This window comes from Pteropus medius, unplaced genomic scaffold (genome assembly GCF_902729225.1).
Source record: "Pteropus medius unplaced genomic scaffold, Ma_sr-lr_union100, whole genome shotgun sequence".
Classification (NCBI taxonomy): Eukaryota; Metazoa; Chordata; class Mammalia; order Chiroptera; family Pteropodidae; genus Pteropus; species Pteropus medius.
This window is the reverse complement of record NW_024351543.1, coordinates 4,141,310-4,164,805: the sequence shown is the minus strand read 5'-3', so window position 1 is coordinate 4,164,805 and position 23,496 is coordinate 4,141,310. Positions and strand designations below refer to the sequence as shown.

General features: G+C 33.8%; 1 non-coding gene across 1 annotated transcript; it reads left to right on the top strand.

The window, feature by feature from the left end:
• Positions 1 to 20,953: 20,953 nt before the first annotated feature.
• LOC120586888 (5S ribosomal RNA) lies at positions 20,954 to 21,072 on the top strand. The gene has a single exon (XR_005648825.1). It is a non-coding gene; the product is annotated as a 5S ribosomal RNA (ribosomal RNA).
• Positions 21,073 to 23,496: the final 2,424 nt, after the last annotated feature.

Sequence of the window (23,496 nt, the reverse complement as noted above, 5' to 3'; positions counted from 1 at the left end):
GAACATTCCAAAGACTTATTAGCTTATTAATCAATAGTCAATGATATGATCCCAAATAATGCACTGGTAAAAAGCAGGGCACTGGGGTTGGGCAGGCAAGGATTGCAGAATGGAGTAGCAGCACAATGAAAGGGGGAAGTTCTCTTGGCAATCCTGTCAGTTGACTTTGCACATTTAGTACATTTCTACACTGAAGAAATGTATGGGATACTGCAAATGATAAACCAGTGTTGCATCTCTCTTCTTACCTGCATGAAATTTTAGGTTATGGACTTCATTCAATGAAGATGGAAATAAAGTTCCTACTGTGGAAGAAAAAGTACCCTTCTCCCCAGAAACAGATTGAATTGACCTTTAACACAGATGTCAAAAAACATGAAGCTTCTTCCCCAACATACATAGCTGCCCTTTGATTCTGGGAAGGTTATCGCTTTTTTTTTTTTTTCCAGTGATTCTCCTCTGCCTCTCTGCTTTATTTAAGAAGTTTTTAGTGGTATGTTATAGGGAACATTACCTTGAAGAGAAAGCTGTGCCTCATTATGTAGATCGTGTGGCTATAGGCTTTATGCCTATGAAACAGTTCTTTGTTTGCCTAGTCTACTTTTTTACTTCAGAAGGAATTCATGTATCACAGTCTTATGCAGCTTCATAAAAATTAACACCTGCCTTCTCCTTGCTGCAGAGAGATGTATTAAAGATTGATATTTGCAAGAAGGATTGAACTTCTTTGAGTTAGTTAAGTTGCCACCATTGGAAATGTTATTATACCCAATTTATGTTTGGAACAAGGAGTGTGGATTGATTGTATTTTGTTCAAGGTTACACATTTGACAAATATAGTTATCAAAACAGGAGAGAAAGGATAAGTGCTCAGAAACTGTCTTCCAACCAAACAGGAGTTTTTCACTATTCAAAAAGAATTCTTTTTTTTTTTTTTTAAGTGGTTTCTGCATTGTATGGAAGGTTTCCGTTTGTTAGGTTTAAGAGTAACAGTACACCTGGAATATTCTCTCCATTTCTCTCTGCCGTTGAAGATAATTTTACTTCCCATAAAGCCCTATTCCAAACTCCCCTATTGCAGATTAATCTCACCTCTTTGAATTTTGAAGGTAGAATGCGGTAGAAGAGAGAACACGGGCTCAAGGTCCCAGTGTGGCCACCGTAGTGACAAACTCTGAGTTCTGATTTCTTCATCAGCAAGATAGAGATAATATTAAGTTAGCTTTTATTTGACAGGGTTGTAGCCAATGAGATAAGGTAATAGAGACATTTGTAAATTAGAAAAGACTATATAATTCTAGTTATTATTTTCATTATCCTTCCTCTGCTCTGCAGATAATACTGTTTGCACTATATTAATGTGTCTATTTGCAAATTGCTTTCTAAGCCTTCCCAAACCCTTTTCATGACTTGTAAATTCTCCAAGGACAGTACTGTATTTTCTGTTTCTTTTATATCCAGTGCCTCCTACTTTCACATTGGTGCACTGTCAATCGATACCACCTTGAATGTAAATGCCCTGAGAAGCAAGTGATGAAAAATGACTTTGGATGCTCCACAGACTATGACATCACCAATCTAGACAGTGCTTCAGTCAGAAAAGTGTGAGCAGAAACTGGACAATGGGGTTGTAAACTACAGCAGCCTTGACACGAAGCCATAGAGCAAATGACTATTAGCTGTAGCAACAGACTTTCAGGGGTAAAAGGTGAGGGAGGTAAAAAAAATTTTACTGCTTTATGGATAAAAGCATTACTTCCTTATTAAGCCAAAGTGTGAATACTTCATGGCTGAGCAGGTGGATGGCTGTGGCCCCAGGAGGGAACTCATATCTCTTCTGTATGAGGTTTATCTTTCTCTTGGGCACTTCACTGGGAATCTGTTGCCACTGGCTCTTCCCTGAGGACACTGCTCTCTCCCTTAAAAGCTCAGGCCCAAATGCAGACACAATTCCCTCAGTACAGTTAAAATCAGCAGGAAATGTCAAGGAGTTTACAAAAAGATAAATAAGAAAAAAAGCAAGAAATCTCAAACCAGTACATTTGACAAAGTGTACAATCCTAGCTCATGAGAGATGCCAACTTGTTTCGAAGGTTCACAGCTTGGATGACTTCTGAACAGATACTTTACATCTATCACCAAGAGCTGCTACATTATGAACATCTTGCCTTGCTTTCCTGCTTCCAAAATACCTATGTAACTCTAATGGCATTGCTGTCCTATCTCCTCCCTTTTGGTCTGTTACTTGGTTACAAACTGGTTTAAAGACTAAAGGGAAGCTTCTGTTTCTCTACCCAGCCCCCAGGACCTTTTTACTAAGTTGTTAATTTCACAAGAGAAAATTTTTCCACGGGTCATTACCATAGCTTGTACTTGAGATTCCCCTTATTTTACAAATGAGAAGAGGCTTGCTCTTTTGCATGAGGGCACCTCATTGCAATAAGAAGTACATCCATGCGGCATGGATTTATACACATGAAATAATAAGGACTCCTTTCTTCACACTGGAGTCTTACCTTTTCAAAGATTCTTATATTAATTTTCAGGAAAACCTGTGGATTTGAGGATTTGGGTATCCATGTTTTCAATTTCAATCCCTATAGCCCACAATAAGGTAATTATTAGTTGTTGGCTTGATTGTTGCTCTACGTAGAACCTTCCCATGCTGCCATTGTTTTAGAAATCATTTGCTTTCTTGTAGCTTATCAGAAATTTCAAAAAGCCCCTAGTCAAAACTTTCTGATGTATCTAAGGACTGAAAGAAAACTTTGAATCAAGGAAGGCTCTTGAAAAACTTGGGGTAGTTTCTCTCAGTGACAATTTTCAAAATTGTAATAGTAGTACAACCATGATATATTCACATCTTATTCAAATTTCTCCAGTTTTATGTGGATTCATTGTGTGTGTGTGTATTAACACTATATGATTTTGTCATCTTCGAGGGCTTACGTATCCACCACCAGAGTTGGAATATTGAACAATTCCAGCACCTCAAGGATCCCTTGTATTGTCTTTTTATAATGACTCCCATCTCCTGCTAGTGCTACCATCTTGTCCCTAAACCCTGGCAACCATTTATCTATTCTTCATTTCTAAAATTTTATCATTTCTAAATGTTATAAAATGGATGTTTATAAAGTTTTTGAAGTTGTCTTCTCCAGTTAGTTTAGTAACCACCTGGCACTATGTATAGTTATTACAATATTTTTGACTATATTCCCTATGCTGTACTTTACATTCCCTTGAATATTTTGTAGCTACCAGTTTGTACTTCTTAATCTCTTCACCTTTTTCACCCATTCCCACAACAACCCTCCCATTCTGGTAACCATCAGTTATTCTCTGTATCCACAACTGTATTTCTGTTTTGTTTGTTTATTAATTTTGTTCTTTAGATTTCATATCATTGAGATCATATGATATTGGTCTTTCTCTGTTTGACTTATTTCACTTAGCATAATACCTTCCAGGTCCATCCATGTTGTCGCAAATGGTAAGATTTTATTCTTGCTTTATAGCCAACTAATATTCTATTGTATATATCTATCACATCTTCTTTATCCAGTTATCTATTGATGGGCACTTAGGTTGCTTCCATATCATGGCTATTGTAAATAATGCTGCAGTGAACATAGTGGTGCGTATATCTTTTTGAATTAGTGTTTTGTATATCTTTGAATAAATACCTAGAAATGAAAACTAACAAATAATATTGAATGTCAACTGTAATTGAAAAAAAGTGGTCATACATTCTATAACTTTTTGAGATTGGCTTTTTTTCACTCAACTTAATTTCCTATAGATCCATTTCAACTTGTTGCTTTTAGCAATAGTCCATTCCTTTTTATCGATGAGTAGTATTCCATGGTACGCACATCTCACAGTTTGTTTAACCATACCTGTTGAAGAATACATGGGCTGGTTCCAGTTTTGGGCTATTATAAATAAAACTATTATGAATATTTGCTTTTGTGAGGTTTTTGGTGAAAAGAAATCTTTCATTTCTCTGGGATAGATGGCCAAGAGTGTGGTTGCTGAGTCACATGGTAATTTCATGTTTAGCTTTATGAGAAACTGTCACTGTTTTCCAGAGTGGCTATTCTAATTAAATTCTCATCAGTAATTATCAGTGATCCAGTTTCTTGGAATCCTCACCAGATTTTGGAATTGTCACTACTTCTTGTTTTAACCACCCTGATAGATATGTGATGGTATCTCATTGTGGTTTTAATTTCTTTTGTTTGTTTGTTTGTTTGTTTTGTGATGGCTACTGATGTTGAACATCTTTCCGGGTGCTTATTTGCTATCTGTATATCCTCTTCAGTGAATTATCTGTTCATCTCTGTTGCCCAGTTCCTAACTGGATTGTATTTCATTCATTCATTCATTCATTCATTTATTTATTTATTTGTATGATTCTGTATTGGGAGTTACTTATATATTCTAGATACTAGTCCTTTGTTAGATATGTGGTTTGCAAATATTTTCTTACAGTGTATAGCTTATCTTTTCATCCTTGTCACGTGGGCTTTCATAGAACAAAAGTTTTTAATTTTGATGAGGTCCAACTTATACATTTTTTCTCTTATGGATACTGCTTTTGTGTTAAGTACAACAACCTTTGATTAGCTCTAGATTCCAAAGGTTTTTCTCCTATTTTTTTTAATTGTTTTGTGTTTTACATTTAAGTCCATGATTTATTTTAATTAATTTTTGTATAAGGTGTAAGGTGTGAGGTTTATGTAGAAGTTTATTATTTTGCCTATGGATATTCTATTACTCCAGCACTTTTTGTTGAAAAGGCTATCCTACTTCCACTAAATTGATTTTACCATACAAATTAATTTGAGCATATTTCTGTAGGTTTATGTCTGGGTTTGTTGTCTTTAACTGGCCTATGAGTCTATTCCTCTACCAATATCATATTGTTTTAAATATTATACCTATGTAGTAAATATGAGGTAGAGTGATTCTTCCCCTTTATTCTTTGTCAAGCTTTTTTTTTTTTTAGCTATTCTATGACCTGTGCCCAAGTTTATTTATAGCTACAAAAATAACTTGCTGGAGTTTTGATAGGAATTACATTAAATTTATAACTCAGTTTGAGTCAATTGACATTTTCACTACATTGAGTTTTCTAATCCATGGACATGATATATTTCTCCATTTATTTAGGTGTTCTTTGATTTCTTTCATTAACATTTTATGATTTTTAATATGCAAATTCTATATGTATTTTGTTTAATGTATCTCTAAATATTTAATTTTCTTTGAAGCAATTATAATTGGTATTGTGTTTTAATTTTAGTTCCTGTATGACATATAATTGATTTTTTTGTGTGCTGAACTTGTATCCTATGACCTTACTGAAACTCACTTATTAGTTCTAAAAGTTTTTGTAAATTTTTTGAGATTTTCTATGTCGATAATTTTATTATCTGCAAATAGAGATAGTTCTATTTCTTCTTCTCCAATCTGCATACCTGACTAGAATTTCCACTTCTATGTTGAATAAGACTGGTGAGAATGAACATTGCTGCCTAACTAATATGTTTCAAAGCACGCTGAAAAAATGAAATATATCCAAAGGAACAAAACTTAGCTTGATCCAGCTCATTGGAGGAGCCTGGATTGTTTAATGTATATAACCATAAGAAATATTAAAAGTCTATCTTTTAATTTTTGAAAGATCAATTTGGGAAAGCCTGAAAAATGAAAGATTTTGACTTAAAAGAAAGAGCATTATAGTAGGAATACTCTGGCATTGGTGAAGGATGTCTCATGGAGAATTAGTTCTCTTTTCTAAAGGTATTCAAACAGACACAAGATTATCTTCTCTGTGGAAGGGTCATGTATAAAGAGCTCCTTTCTCTGTCCCAGGTGGCCTCCAAAGAGTTGTGCCATTGTCCATTTTGGTATTCTAGGTGTCCATGATTGTTCTCCCTCTAAAAACACATTCAGCTGCAGTTTTCTTTTATGTGATCACTAAATCATACTTTTCTGTGCACATAAGACTTTGGACACAGAAAATATTCTCAGCTCATAAAGCTAGTTAATAATGGATGGTAATGGTGATTATAACCCAAGAGTCATCATGACATGGAGAAAACAGAACCCTAGGTAGGCTTGATGGGTAATAAGTACAATAATTCATCCTTGGTCACTTTTTTTAATAAATTGTTTTTTTTTTCTCTTTTAACCTCATAGTTGCCATTTTTCTCTATTCAATCCTTGCATTTCCTCCCTAAAACAATATGAGTGACCTTTTGTACTATGCACAAAAAATAGATGCTACCTTAGACTTCTGTCTCATGATTTTAATTGCCTGCCTTATATGGTTCAGGTATAAGATTAACAAAAGCAGAATGAAAAGAAGAGAGGAGAAATAGAGATGGAGTGTGAAGCCAGGAAAAGGGTGCACAAAAGAGTCACCAGAGTGCAAACCTGAGAAGGCACTCACTCTCAAGCTCGTGCAAGTGCTGGGTTAGCACCTGAGAGTGAGTGCCTCCTTAAATATTGCACCCTGTTGTACCTAGCTTGTTTCACCCAGGTCCAGGCCTCAGACCTCTGAATTATCCTTACATAATACAAGCAGACAGATGTCAGCTAAGCAAGGAATTTCCCACTGATAGCTGATAGGAAATTTTATTCTTGGTTTTATCAAAATGAAATTCACTTAAAAAGAAAGATTAATTTGTAAAATATAACATTTCTATAACTCTATTTCTTTACAGTAATTCCTTATACAGTACTTTGTCTTCTTTTATGACTTGTTACTTATTATATTAAAAGATACAAAATCATAATTTTTGTAGGTTAAAAAATTGAATATTGCCTATTTTATGTGATTGATTCAACCTATTACTATATGGGGAAGTGGAAAGAACATGAGCTAAGGAGTCATATCTGTGTTTAAATTCTAAGTATGTCATTTGGCAGCTATGGTTGCTAGAAAATTACTTATCTTTTTGGTTTTCTCATCTGGAAAATAAAATCATAATTATCTTTTAGAATTGTTTTGGTTATTAAATGTTATATAGCTATGCTACTGCTATTAATTATCATTATCCACTACATCTGATTAATGAAGAAGCTCTAGGATTAGAAGTCCAAAAGAGTTATGGCTGTGCCAGTATTAGGGCAGAAGTAAGGTGAGTATTCTATGATGCCTGAGGTTAGAGATTTCCCAACCTGTCTGAGTATGATGCCAACACAATTATTCTAGTGTTGAGCTTGATTAACTGTATTTTTAATGAGCTCCACTGGTGATTGAAATATGCTGCCATATTTGAGAGCGTTCCCCAGCTAACAACAAAGATCCCTTCTGACTTTAAGTCTTGCAATTGTTTATCAAATTTTATTTTGAGCATTTTTTCCCTTTTCTAAGATACACTCATGATTCCTTTACTTTACTCTGTAATTTCTTCCCAAACAAGGCCCTAGGCTAACTTGATGTGTGCCGTCCTTGTGTGCACAAGGGACGCCTTTTGTTCTAGCATCATCCTATGAATCTGCCAGCTTTGCTCTGCATTTCTAGGAGAACAACTTTTAATTAAAAAGAAGTCAAACAAGATTACTTAGTTTTCTTCTTTAAAAGGCACCCTTGTCAGTTTCCGTGAAACTCTTTTTCTCTTTAACTCTCCTTCTTTAAGATACTTGAGTTCAGCAACATCCTCTGTGTCAACTTCTGGGTAAAAAAAGATGTTTTTGGCCTGCTCCATTCTCCTTACCTGCCATGGTAAAACAATCCATGCCAATCGCCCAGCCTGCCGGGCTGCCACTGATAAGACCCCCTCTTTCCTTCGTCTGGCATCTTGTTCAAATACTATAGCAAAAGCTCTATTACTCTCTGGGGAGCAACTTGAGTGTCGTCTTGGTGGCTTGTAGCCAGCATTCTGCCCTGTGGAAGGGGATCCTTGGGTGCAATCCAGAATAAAGTTTGTACAGTGTTGTCCAGAGGATCTTTCCCGTGTATAGTTAAAATCTATATTTTTGACCTTTAATTCTGACAACCTGAATTTTATTCAAGAAAATATATTCATGTGGATTAAATCTAGCCCATTCTAGAAAAAAAAGCTTTCAAGGAAGTTATCATTACTTTAGGACTAAACATTGAAGACAAATTTGAGCTTCCACATGGGTTATAACAGAAATATAACTTTCAAATAATTGAGGTTGTTACTTTATTCCTGTAATGTTGTCATTCAAACAATAGATTTTCAGCAGCAGAGATGTACAGGAGTCTTGGAGGTCATTAATTCTAAAATCTACCCCATAGGGAATCCTGATAGGCTGTCATCGAAGCCTCTGATTGAAAACCCATTGATTGACAGCTCACTGCATTATGAGGCAAATACAGAGGATCCCTATTTTTTACAAAGTATCTCTATTAATTAGCCTCTCTAATATCCAACCATTTATTATTTTTTTAATGCTCTGGAAGACCACAGAGAATAAATTTAATTTCTCTTTTCTATGAAAGTTCTTCAAATATTTGATTATAGTTATATCTGCCCAAGTCTTTCCTTCTCCAATTAATATAACCCTAATTCCCTATCCTATACATGTTACAGTATTAAAACCCATATAATTCTGGTCACTTTCTTTATAGCTTACCTGGGCTCTTTTGACTATTCAAATGCGTAAATATGGTCTGACCAGGGCAGGATTCAGTGAATTATAACTTCCTTATACTAGATATTATACATTATTAATATACTCTCTTATCACATTAGCATTTTTAACAGCTTTTTAACCCTTTTGCATCATAATAAATTTTCAGTCAACTGAAACCCATTATGGTTTTTCACATAAACTGATATTAAGCAAAGAATTAAAAAGGTATGAAGAGAAAGGAAATTAGACTGGATTGTACTTTAGTTCCAGCTTTGCTACTACTTTATTTTGTGACCTTAGGTAAGTATCTGATTCTCTGTTTCTTCAACTATAAAATGGAAATTTTGGATTAAATTTTTCATAGGGTCCCTACCAGCTCTAATATTCTATTATTCTAGGAAACCCTATATATTTCTCACATAATTGATTGCTTTCTTAACTAAAATGTAAAACTTTTCATTTATCTCAACAAATATTCACTATCGTGGTGGTGTTTGTGGTTATCGTCATTTCTGTTGACATTCATCTTTTAAAATTTGGACCCATAAATACACAGACATGGAATTCAATTATTCTCTGAGAAATTTCTAAGTGTAGAGTAAAAAATACCTTTCACTCCTACATGTAATAAAGAGAAAACACTTGTGTCAGGGTTGAATCGAGGAAGTATATGAGTGATATGAAATAAGAGATCAGAATGGATGCAATTGTGGGTATTTGTGAAGAGTTTATGGAAGGCTATTTATGGAATGCCTGCACATCTGGTGGCTGGCCTATCATCTCTGCATTTCAGTAGGGCCAGTTGGGGGAAAAAAATGAACATGAAGTGGGAAGAATAAGGACAGACTAGAATTTATGAAGATATAGTTGAACCTATGTGGACAAACTAGAACCCACATCTGTATGTCACCACCTCTAACCTTGACAGTGGGGGTGACCTGCAAAAAAGCTGGAGCCCTCTTCAAGGAATTACGGTTGACCCTTGTGGAACATGGATTTGAAATGCATGAGTCCACTTATATGCTGATTTTAAGTTTCACTTATAAATAGACCCATGCAGTTCAAACCCATGTCGTTCAACTGTATTCATGCAACTGAGTCAGTCCTTGGGATACGATGGGAGCTAGAGAAGCTACAGACCCAGCTGCTACCTCACACCAACAAGGGGGACTAGCATATTAGCAACAATTGGGCACATTTGTGGTGGTGGTGACTGCTACCCAACCTTCACTTTACCACCTTCCAAATCTCACGCAAATTTCTTTGTAGTCAGTCTTAATTCAGAACCACACAGGAAGGGAATTCTGAGAAATGTGCTTCCAGATTAAGCAGGTTAATACAGTAGAAAAATGCAGCAACAGTAACGTTTTCTGACTACCTTAGGTAGTAGTATTTGAAGGTCCAGAAAAAGTGAACATAGGCAGCTCAAAAAAAAAAAATGTGAAAATAAAAGAGCTGATAACAATTACTTTAATTACATAACAAAAACTGATAGTGTAATAACTGAAAAGTCTAAAATAGAAATCTGTATATGTAATCTATATTCTACATACTATTCTACATATAGTAATGTTAAGTTCAGCCACATAAAGAAACTTTTAATTTTATTTTATTATTAGTTTCCAGTATACAGTACATCAGTTAGACATTTATGCAGTTTATGAAATGACCCCCCTGATTGCTTTTTCTATCCTCTGGCTCTCCACCTAGCCAGACTGCATTACTAATGACTACATTCCCTATGCCATGCTCGCCATCTCTGTGACCATCTATCAACTACTAATTTATACTTCTTTAACCATTCATACCATTTTCCCAGCCCCCTCAACCCTCCTCTTCTCTGGCCGTCACAGATTTTCCTCTATATTTGTGAGTCTGTTTTTGATTAATTTGGTTTTTTGGTTCCTAAAATTCCATATATAAGTGAAATCATATAGAATTTATCTTTCTCTGTCTGACTTCTCAGCATAATAACCTCTAGGTTTATCCGTATCATTGCAAATGGTAGGATTTCAGTTTTTTAATGGCTGAGTAATATTCTATTGTATATATGAACCATAACTTTATTCAATTGTCTGTTGATGGGCATTTAGGTTGCTTCCATATCTTGGCTTTTGTAAATTGTGCTGCTGTGAACATATGGGTGCCTAGATCTTTACGAGTTATTGTTTTGGTTTTCTTTGGATAAATACCCAGAAGTGCAATTTCTAGGTCAAAAGGTATATCCATTTTTAACTGTTGGAGGAGCTTCCAGACTGTTTTCCATAGCGGCTATACTGATTTGCAATCCCACCAGCAGTGTATGAGGGGTCTCTTTTCTCTGCATCTTTGCCAACACTTGTTCTTTGATATTTTGATAACAGCCATTCTTACAGGTTTAGGGTGATATCTCGTTTGGTTTTAATTTGCATTTCTCTGATGATTAGCGACCTCGAGCATCTTTTCATATGTATATAAGGAAATTTTAATAAGCTCTCTGTTCAGTGTAATAAAATGCATCATCAAATATAAAATACTATTTTTTAGGATAAGTGTGAAATTGAAATCACATAAGTGTGACCCATGCACTCAGTACATTTGAAATGTGTGTGTATGTGGGCATATCTGTATGTGGGTGTATGGGTGAGTTTGAGGATGTGACAACCTGATCTAATGTCAAGAATTAACCTTATGTTAGTCAGGGTCTTAGTAGTCTTCCTTCTGGATTTTCTTTCTTGATTCTTCTCTCCTTTATCTAAATGACTCTTTTCCCACTTCTAGTCTTTACTTGAACACATTCCCACTAATGTTCATTCCGATGAAGGACAGGGTGAAGCTCCCTGAGTGGAGACTCAAGTCGTACATCTAGAGAAAGAGGGGCCTTGATGGTGTGCAGAAAAGAATTCAAGCGCGTGCCAGAGTTAGAGACAAAAGGAAAGTTTAATAGAGAAGGAATAATGCTCCACAAGCAGAGATGTGGTCTCTTCTCAAAGACAGAGAATGAGAGAGGCCACATATGTTTGAGGAATTCAGTTTAAGTCTGTTTTCTTTTCCATGTGTGGGTGTGCAGCGTGAAAAGCACGGGGAAATACTTGTTAGTAATTTCAACAGGAATCTTCCTGCAGGTTCCCATGGTCTGGCAGTATGGTGATCAACTGGGTTCTCGGGTCTAGGAGCATGTAGCAGGCTCTGAATACAACCTGGTTTAATATTTAGTGCATTTGTGTAGTTCTCATGCCTCTTTCCTATATTACTTTTACCAAATCTCTTGGTTCATAGTTTACAATTTATGTGGTAAATGACATTATTTTAGTTTGTATTCAGAATTATTATTGTTATTTTTACCATGCAAAGCAGCATTTGGTCTGCTATAGTCTGTCATTGTGGTTTCAAAGAGGCATACAATTGCAAGGCATCTTTATCCTGAATAGATATAATCATATGTAGTATTAAAAACAACACCAGTATTTTGAATACTCAAAGAGCATTCTGTGGTTTATGAATGGTTCTAAGTGCTTTTGAGTATGCCTTTAAAAACACAGAAGATCAAAGTATTCTGTTTTTATTAAAGGTCAAGGTGGGTTTAAAATAGTTTAAACTAAACTTGATGTGTTTTTCAGTCTTAGTTATTCTTTATTTACCTTCAAACAACCCAATCAATCTTAACAAAAGAATTCTTTTAAACTTCACAAAATGAACTGGGGAATGTAAAAGAAAGAATAGTTAATGCCTTTTTATTTGATTTACTAAAGGCAAAACACATATTTTCACTTTCAAAAAACTAACTTTTATGTCAAGTGTATACCTGAAATCTTACCATGATACCTTATTATCTCCAGCTTATTGCTAAGGTTTTCCCTGACTATACATACTACATGTTACTCCTGGAATACTAATTGTGGTTAGTCTTGGTGATTCCTGATACCGCAGAACTCTGTTTGTAGTAGGGCAAGATACTGAACAAAAAAGAATTGCTTGCATTGCTGCTGTGCCAGATAAGGACAGTTAAAAAGGGATTAAAAAGTTCAGGAGGTTATTAAAAGAAACTTCAGTTTGGAGGATGGTGATAAGTGAGATTTAGATGCAGGTGACCTATTTAAGGCTTCAGGAAGGAACTCTTTGAGCATCCTTATGTAAATGTCAGGAAATGGTGGTATTTACCTATTCATCAACTTACTGTGGTAGGCTTATGCTTTGCAGACATTTACCAAAACAACAACAACAACAAAAAGTAGTTTTTGACAGGCAAATGTATTACATACCATTTGTACTTTCTTTTAAACCTCTGTGTTCTCGATAAACTTTTAGAAAAGAAGAGAAATTTTTCTCTGTCCAATTAAGACCACTTAAATTTCTCCTATTAATTAAACATTAAAGTTTCCCTATGGTACAGCTAATTAATTCTTGAAATATGAAAATCACCATGAAGAAGACAATTTATGTAATAATTTACATAAATTTAAGCCTATGCTATGGTGATCAAGGTAGGAGATACATGAAAATTAAATACCAGTGGGAGGAGAGAGTGAATGTGTATTTTCATATACACTTATCACAAAATGATGGACAATCTGACTGATCTTACTTTTTCTCTTAACTATTAAAATCCTTAACTTGTATGTGTCAACTTGACAATTTAAATTTAAATTATAGTAGTTTTATAGATGTAATAAATTGAATTCTTCTTGAAGGAAATCTATTCAATATGAAGTCAAGCTCTATAGATTTTCAAAATTTTAGACACTTAAAAAGAATAATCACACATTAACTTATTTTAATTTTAACAAAGTTCTCTTATTACCATTTTTCAAATAACAAGGAAAAGAAGTTAAGGAACTGCTCAGTCTCTCCATTTAGTGGGTTTCTTCATTGGTACTTGAGCCCAAAATTCAAAATGAATGCTGAAGTAGGTTTCCAATGTACTATCCATCAGGGGCCATTTAAGACAGATAAATCATACTTTATACTTTTGGGGGCTTTAAATACTAATGTTGCATAGGGGAATCAGCCTAACACACACTTTCTGAGTGATAGGCAAGGGGCAAATATTTTACAATGAAGATTGAATGGAAGATGGAGAGTAATTCTATCTACTTTGTCTTGGATGTCGTGCCACCGGTTGCCAGATCAATACCTCTCCTTCTTCACCTGTTAGTATAAGTCCTTGAAATCTGGTGATGGGACTATGGGCTTGAGTTGACCAACTGAAAGATAATTTCTGGCTGTTGCAAAGCGTAGGAAGTGGTAGCATTGCTGATAGTGGCTCATGCGATTTATCATTAGCAATCTGACTGAAAATTTGAGACAGAATGTTAATCTGAAATCTACTTGGTTAGAGCTAGAAGCTTAACTCAGAGGTCAACACTGATGAGGTTAGTACAGAAAGCAATATTAATTATACCTTACTCTCAAGTGATTTTATGTCCTGGCATAAAATATCATTTTATGCATTCTACTAAGGATGGGGTGAATTGAGTAAAATACTGTAGATCTTTATGAAAGGTGTCAAAGAAGATAAAAATTCAATGAACTTTCAGCCATGATTAGGTGTTTGGATCATGTAGAGATTTTACTTGCCGTCCAGCTTGTAAAGCAGACAAGAACTAAAATTAATCCTTATTGTTTATATATGATTGTTTCTAAAGAAATCCAAGAAGTGTGGGCTGGTTTTGCCTTTAATATTGGCACAGGAAAAATGCTGAATTCATTTCTTCCTTGTTCTAAAGTGTTTATAATCAGAAGGAATGCAGAGGCCAAGTAGACAGGTTAAAGGGGAAATTGGAAGAGAAGAGGGATGATAGTTGGGCTCAGAGAATCTGGGGCAAGAAAGGCAGATGTAAAGAGTGACATATGGGAATCATGTGGGAGGAGTTTAAATATGTTCTGTCCTTCGGTCTGGAACAACAAAGGCAGAGAAGCAATAGGACAAAAGTAGATACAATAACTGAGAATGTGAATATCTCTAAGGGGCCTCCATGAGCCTTAAAGAGCAAATTTAGGATAAGAAACATGCTGTTTTCTACAGTGTGTGTCAATCCAAGGCATATGTACTGCCTCCTATATAAAGAGCCTCTGGAAGACTACAGATTCAATAATGAATAATAGATTCTTAAGGTACTATCATTGCTAAAAATAATACATGTGTAAATATACATATATATTTGGTAATATATATGAAAAAATATATATTTGATAAATATCTATATTATACACACACACACATATATATGTTAAAATTTTGTGAAACCTCAGTATGTTTGATGATATATTTAGATTTTCAAAATGATATAAGAAAGGATAGTTATGTTATGTTTGGGTATTATTCTTCCAGGGCTAGCACTTTGGTCTGGAGAAAATTTTGATCTAATTCAATGTGATTTCTGGTTTTCCCAGGAAGAAGTTGGAAAGAGAAATAAAAGGCTAAATAGAGAACCCAGTGAAGAAAAATTACAATCAAGCAGGAAGGCCTTGGTGCCACATCCTGGCATGGATGACATTTAGATCCTTCAAAATCTCTAAATTCTTGGAAACTGAAATCACAGAATTGAATAAGCTTGTTCCAAGAAATAAAGCTTTGGGATATCTGTAGGACTTCGGAACACTCTTATGAACTGAGACTGTATGACTTTTTTCAACCATGACCAGAAGCAATGTGGACTACTAGGCGAATATTAAGACCTCGCTTTGATATTTACTGCATGCCACTTAATTTTGCGAATGCTCAAGTTTACATGTCCTTATAAAGACGGTAATGACATCTGCTCCATGATGTGTTTGGAAGACAAAATGATTCACTGTAAGTAAATGTAGTTTATAAGTAAATGTATTTTGCAAGTATCAATTGTTAGAAATATCAAACCTTTTGAGAAAATACCTCCTTTGAAGCATTTCTCTTTAAAGACATCTGAAGTCATTTATACAGTTTCTAAAACTACATCACACTGAGGCAAGGACAGAAACTTTAGAAAAACGTTGTGCATAATACTCTCAGATCTTTATTTTCCTTTGCTGTAGGCCTGCCACGTAGATTTTCTGGGCTGGACAAGATGACAGCCATGAGTGAGGAGAGGGTTGTAGAAGCAGCAGCTGCTCTTGCAGCTGCAGAAAGTTGCTGACACAAGACTCAGTTGGGAAAGCACTGAATGGAGTGCAGCAATTTGGTGGAAAAAGGCAAAGAGAAGGCAGAGAAGTGCACAGTGAAGAATGACTCAGAGAATTTTCCCTACCCAGAGCTTTATTTTGCCGGAGTTCTCTTCAGCATTTTTGTCATTGTAAATTGGAGGCTTGGAATCATCAAGAGGCAGAAAAGAGTCTCTGATGAACCTCCAGATGGAGGTGCTTTGTTTTAAAAAGACTAAAAATAGAAAGAGAGGTGTACTTGCATACTGAAAATAAACACAAAGAGTAGAATAGCATCTATAGATAAAAGAGATTGTTAAGTGACTGCAGAGGTAGTAGCACCACTCAAAATCCCTCTGGAAGATCTTGAGAAATGGTTCAGGAAAAAAAAATGAAAGAAAAGGGACACAGTAAACTTTTAGAGGTGATGGATATGTTTATTATCTTAATCGTGATGATGGTATTGTGGGTGATGCATATGTGCAAACTCATCAAACTGTGTTCATTAAATATGTACAGTTTTTAAAAAAATATATCTATTATATCTCAGTAAAGCTGGAAAGAAAGAAAGAAGGAAAGGAGAGAGAAAAGATGTAAAGGAAAGAAGGAAGGAAGGAAGGAAGAAATGGTTTCATTCTGTCTTGTCCCCTCCTTTGAAAAAGGTGCTAGAATTTAGTCCTAAACACTGCAAAATAAAAGAAAACTGACTTTATTCAACATTTAAGCTTATTTCTAGCTCGATAAATTAGAAAAAAGAATTTACAGTTGGCTTACAAACGTGTCTACTGTGTTATTGATTGGTGGAGGCTCAAAGAACATATTTAGAGAATTTAGTGCTAAAAATATGTATTCATATTTTTCTAAACAGCTTTATTATTGAGATATAATTTCCATAAAATAAAATTTGATGATTTAAAGTGTACAGCTTTATGAGTTTATCAAATGTGAACAGTCATCTAAGTACGATCATAATCACAAAACAGAGCATTTCCATCATGACAAAAAAGTACTCTTACAATGCTTTGCAGTCAATCCCCTCATCCTGCACCTGGCCTTTAGATAACAATAGTGATTTGTTTCTAACACTACAGTGTGCCCATTTTTTTTTTTTGAATTTCATATAAAGTGCATCATACAATATATAGTTTTTTATTTTGAGATTTATCCATTCTGATTCGTATATCAGTTTCTTTTTATTGCTAAATTATGTATGTAAGTATGTATGTATGTATGTGCGTATGTATGTATGTATATTTGGTATGGATATATCACATTTATCCCTTCACTAGATAATGGACATTTGTGTTGTTTCTAGTTTTTGGCTACTATAAATAAAGCTCCTGTGAACACTCATATCCAAATTTTGGTGTAGATATATGCTTTCATTTCTCTTGGTTCAATATCTATAATTGGGATTGTTAGATAACAGGGAAGCATATGTTTGTAAGAAATTACCAAATGGTTTTCAAAGTGAATGTACTATTTTGGTTTCTTACCAGCAATGTATGAGAGATCAAGTTGTTCAATTTCTTGCCAATAATTGGAATTATCAGTCCTTTTAATCTGTTTATACCCATGAGAAGTACTTCTGAATATTTCCATTCGTATATCATATTTTGTGAAGTGTCTTTTCCAACCTTTTGCCCACTCTTTATTCAATTTTGTCTTACTGTGGTTGAGTTGCAGGATATATATTCTGGACATAAATCTTTAATCACATACCAGCTTTGCAAATGTTTCCTAGGGTGTTGTGTGCCTTTTTATTTTATTAACATGTCTTTTGAAAAACAAGTTACTAAACTAAATAAAGTTCAATATGTCAGTTTTAATTTTATAGTTAATTCTTTTTTGTCCTACTTAGGAAATTTTTGTCTATCCCAAGGTCATAAAGACTTTCTCCTATATTTTGTTCTGTAAGTTTTATGATTTTCAGCTTTTGTATTTTATTCTATAATCTATTTTAAATTACTTTCTGTGTATGGTAGAAGGTTAGGGACAAGGCTTATTTATTTATTTAATTATCTTGCAATAGATGTCCACTTGTTCAAGCATGATTTGTTGAAAAGACTAACTTTTTCACAACAAAACACTTTGGTACCTTTGTCGAAAATCAATTCACCATATATGTGTGTGTCTACTTCTGAACTCTGTTTTCTCCGCATTCACCAATACTCCTGTTGTTGTTAGATGCCGTTGAAGTAATTCTGATTCCTGGTGACTCTATGAATGAGTGATGACTACAATGTCCACTCCTGAGCATTTAAGCAAATACTACACTGCCTTGATACTGTGCTTTATACTAATCTTGAAATCAGTTATATGTGTTCTCCGATTTTGTCTTCTTTTCAAAATTGTTTTGACTAACTACTTGAGGCCCTATGTATTTCCACATTAATCTTAAAATCAGCTAGTAAGATATTTTCAAATGACCTCCTGGAATTTTGTTTGAGATCGTTTTGAATCTATAAATAAATTTTGAGGAAATTTACATTATAATTTTATTGAATTTATGAACATGATGTATCTCTCTACTTATTTAGGTCTTCTTTAATTTATTTCAGCAATTATTTGTAAATTTAAACATATAGACCTTGCACTATTTTGTTGATTTTATCACCAAATATTTCATGTTTTGGTGGTATGGTAAATTATATATTTTTAAAAGTTAATGTACAATTGTTACTAGCATATAGAAACTTTATTTCAGTATATTGACTTTATACATGCAAATTTGATAATTTATTAGTTCCTATAGATTTTTGGAGATTTCGGGGAAGGGTTATCTACATTTGTCTAGGAAGAGATCATTTTACTTCTTTCCAATCTCTATGTTATCTGTTTCTATTTCTTGCTTTGTGCACCAACTAGGACCTGCAATTCAACGTTAAGTTGTCTTTTTAGTGATTATTGGGAGAAAGCATTCAGTTTTTTACTATTAAGTATGATGTTGGTTGTAGGTATTTTATAGATGTTCTTTACGAGATTGCTATTTCCTAGTAGGCTAAGAGTTTTCTCATGAGTAGTTGTATATCTACTGAAACGCTCATGTAATTCTTCTTGTTTATTCTTTAATATTGAGAATATATTTTAGTATTTTAGAGTATACTTTCTTGATTTTTTTGAATAGTAAAGCAACATAGCATGTATAAGATAGACTCCACTTGGTCATGGTGTCTTATCCTTTTTATATATTGTCGAATTTAATTTGCTAAAGATGGAGTTTTCCATTCTTCATCATGAAAGATATTAATCTGTAGGGTTTCTTTTTAACCTCAGTTTTTATGTTTGGTATCAGGATGATGTTGGAATTTAAATGAGTAATTTATTGAGAGGTAATCTATTCTATTTTCTCAAAGTGTTTGTGTAGAATTGATATTGTATCTACCTTCAAAGTTTAACAAAATCATCAGTGAAGCCATCTGAGTCTCTAGTTTTTTCTGTGGCAAAGTTGTTAAATATAAATTAAAATTTTAAAACGTTACCAGATTACTCAGGCTACTTCTTCTTGCAGGAGCTTTGGTAGTTTGTATTCAATCTACTTAATCTTAATTGTGGATTTTATTGACAAATTTTTTCACAGTATTTTCTTATTATCTATATTATGTCTGTGGGATTTACAGTGATATATCCCTTTTTAATTCTTGACATTCATAATTTGAGTCTTTGTCTTATTCACCTGATAGTCTGGCTAGAGATATATTAATTTTATTAACATTAGAAGATACTATTTTTGATTCTATGGATTTTATCTATTTTTTTTTTAATTATATCAACTTTTGCCGTCATATTTATGATTTCCTGCCTTATGTTTACATAGATCCTCTTTTTCTGGTTTTAAAGGTAGAAGCATAGATCATTTATTTGAGACAATTCTTTTTCTATTATAAGCCTTTAATAGTATAAATTTCACTCTAAGCACTGCTTTGGCAGCATTGCACACATTTTCATAAGTTGTGTGTGTGTTTTTTTTTATCAGATCAAAAGATTTTCTGATTCCCCTTGTGATCTCTTCATTTTTTGATAAGTCATTAGAGTCATGTTATTTAATATCCAAGTATTGGAGAATTTTCCACATCTCCTTGTTATCAGTTTATAGTTTATTTTCATTATGGTGAACAATACACTTTGGATTATTTCAATTTTTAAAAATATATTAAGACTTGTTTTATGGCCAGAAAGTGGTCTATCTTGATGAATTTTCTATGTGCACTTGAAAAGTAGTATATTCTGCTGTGGTGGGTGTAGTGTCCTTTAAATATCAGGTAAGTTGGATGATAGTGGTGTTCAAATATTCTATACTTAATGATTATTTTTATCTACTTTATTAATTCCTGAGAGAGGAGTTTTGAAATCTTCAACTATAATTAATTTTGAATTTATTTTTTCTCCTTTCAGTTTTAACATTTCTATGTCTTTACTTAGGTATTTTGAAGCTATGTCATTTGGTATGTATGCATTTAGGATTACAATGGCTTCTTGATAAATTGGTCCTTTTATCATTTAAAAATGTCCCTTCTTATCTCTGGCAATATCTATTGCTTTTAATCTACTTTTTCTAATATTAATACACTCATTCTAGCTATATTATATTTTAATTTAGGTTAACAGAGGTATAATTTACATATAATAAGATTCAAATTTTATAGTTTTATGAGTTTTGAGAAATGTGTACATTTGTATAAGCAGCAGCATAACCAAGGTTTTAAAAAAAAAAGTTTTAATCATCACAAAAAGTTCCCTCATGCTGAAGTCGATCCCCTTGCTTTACTCCTTGCCCCTGTGACCCACTCATCTACTTTCTATCCCTATAAATCTGCATTTTCCAGAGTATGATATAAAAAAAATCAAACCATAGGTAGCCTTTTGTGCCAGTGATGTTAGAAATTTGCTTCTTTTTATTACTGAGTAATATTCTATTGCATTGATGTACTGCTCTTTGTTCATCTGGTCTCCAGTTAATAAATATTTGGGTTTTTCCAACTTAGAGCTATATGACTAAAGTTTTATAAGCATTCACATATAGGTCTTCCTGTGGACATGTATTTTCACTAAGTTCTAGGCCTTAAGATGTAAACAATATGAATCTTCACAAAACATTAACAAATTGAGATAGCCAGAGAATTTGGAAACAGGGTTCAAGAAACTGAAGACATCTTCTGTGAATCTTAACCTAGAGCAAGTTCTACCTTTGTAAACACAATCTGACAGTGGCTGACTTAACTTAAAAACAGTTTAATAAGTCTATGGCCATGCCACCCTGAATACACCCAATCTCATCTGATCTCGGAAGCTAAGCAAGGTCAGGCCTGGTTAGTACTTAGATGGGAGACCACTTAGGAATACCAGGTGCTGTAGGCTTTAAAAAACAAAACAAAACAACAGTTTAATAAAACCATGTTACATAGCTATCAGGATTTTGGAAGGGCTGGATAAAGAGATGACAAACAAGCTTCTAAGAATAATAATGCCCCAAACCAACTGAAGACTGGCATAGTATAAAAATGCTAAGGGTCTTTCTTGGAAAAAAAACTTTTGCTTGCCTAGTCTCATCTTAGTGTTCTGTCTTCTGCACTCAGAACACCTAAAATGACATAGTTACATTAACAAAAAAAGAAAAAAAAGAGAAAACGAAAGAAAGAAAAAAGAATATATTTTTTTAATTAAAATAAAATATATAAACAATACCACAGAAAGGTTTGTTGGGTTAATATAAGTCAATTAACCACACCTTTAAAAGGCCTAGCATGTAGGCCTACCAGAGCCAGAATTGCTGTAACGCTGTCTCATCTGGTTTATCATAAATCTTATCATAAATCTTGACATTATAAATAGGAGGAAATAACCAACATAAGGAGTTGTCACTACCCTGCAAGTTCATCAATAGAGTCAAATATCACATACACTTCCAGCAATAAAAAGGTAAGTGATTTATTTTATGAAAATTCGTGCTTTGCTTATTATAGGTAGTTTTTATAATATGTTTATGTGAGCTAGATTTCTTCTTAGAGAAAAGAATAAGGAGTGATAAGAGTGGTCTAAATAAGAGGTTACCATCTGGACGCTGGACTGCTCTCTGTACTTTCTGCTCAATTTTTCTGTAAAACTAAATCTGCTTTAAAAAATAAAGTTCATTAAGTTTTTTTTTTTTTAAAGCTAATGATTATAAATGTCCTTAGAAAAAGTCAGCTCAGTTAGAGAGACTGAAGCCATGTTATCCTTAATAATTTATATAAGCTTCTTTACATATTTACTGCCTGACCCTGAATACATTATAGTGTTTATTAAAATGAGCCTTCAGTAAATGAAGCAAATTGGTTGGAGCAGAAGATTTTGGAGAAGGATAGTCCCTTCAAGCCTGGATGAACAGGTTAGGTACAAATTTTGGAAGGCATAAAAGCTAGACCAAAGAGGAAAGAGATTTTGGTTTGTTTGTTTGTCTTGGTTAACAGTGATAAGTCAAATATTTAAATCAGGAGAATGATATTTAAATGCCAACAACAAACACACAAAAGAGAATAAAACATTATCAAAATGAAATGTAAAGTTGTAAAGCAATTTTAAAATGGTTTTTAGATTTGGTTTGTAAAAAAAAATTGTAGAAAAAATAATACCCCCCAAAGATTGATGTTACAATATATTTGACTGTATCTGGGTCATTAAATTCATGACTGATGAATGAATCAAGAGACAATGTTATCATCAAAAAAAGAAAGGAGAATTAGGTTGGTTAGTCTTAAGTTGTCTAGAAATTACTAGACAACTAGAAATTAACATCTTCTCTCTACTGAAACCAAACTTCCTAATTAAAGAGAAATATGTGAGAGCTATGAATCACAAAGATTTTACATTTCAGTTCTGCAATTAGTCTTCCATTTTCAAGAGTTGGAAACCATCATTAAGTCTTTGCTCTGGTGACAATTAAGAAAGCAGAGGCTATTCTGAGACTCAGAAGAGGCAGCATGTAGATGACTTTTAGATAGGTATCGGTTTTCTTGGCTCCATCCACACAGACTGATACTGAATCTCTCAATGACAACTCAGAGGACACTGTAGCTCCAGGCACTAGTTCTTGCTTTGTTCCATTAAAGTTAGCTAAAGATAAAGAGGAATGTACCAAATCCATCAAAAGAACAGGAAATGGAGGAAAGGAGTGCAAAATCTATGGGAAAAGTGCATATGGGAGATCCTCACAAAGATGAATTTGTTATAAAAATCAGACTTATGAGTGAAGCCAGTAAAAACCCTCAAAGAGAATATATAGTAAGAACATTGATAATGAACTCATTAGGTATGTTTCCCAAGAGTGTCTGAATAGTGAATCAAATTCTAAGGATGCATGGGTATGCTATTAGGTTCAGTTGTGGGGCAATACATAGGGCATTTGGAGAGTTACCAAAGGAAATTAGAAGACTGCTATTGGAAGGACACTGCTGTAGGTAAACCAAAGGTTGAGAATGTGCACATGCAATTTTGAGGTTAAAAGCAATTCATGCAATCCATTGTATCTGGTATGATATAGTCTCTGTAAAATAATTTTCTTTATCCTGATACCTAAATCAAGTTTCTTGTCTAAAGGACTAATAACCCTATGCTGTCACAAGTATTTGTAGAATAACTCCAGATTTCAAGCATTCACAACATATATTTTTTTAATTGAAGAGATAGTTAATTTTATAGAAGAGTATGAAACTGGAGGAAAACAGATATATTAACTGGTACCAGGATATGTTTATCATTTTTCTAGTCTATACATTTTTAATGGACAATACTATAAAACAGAGA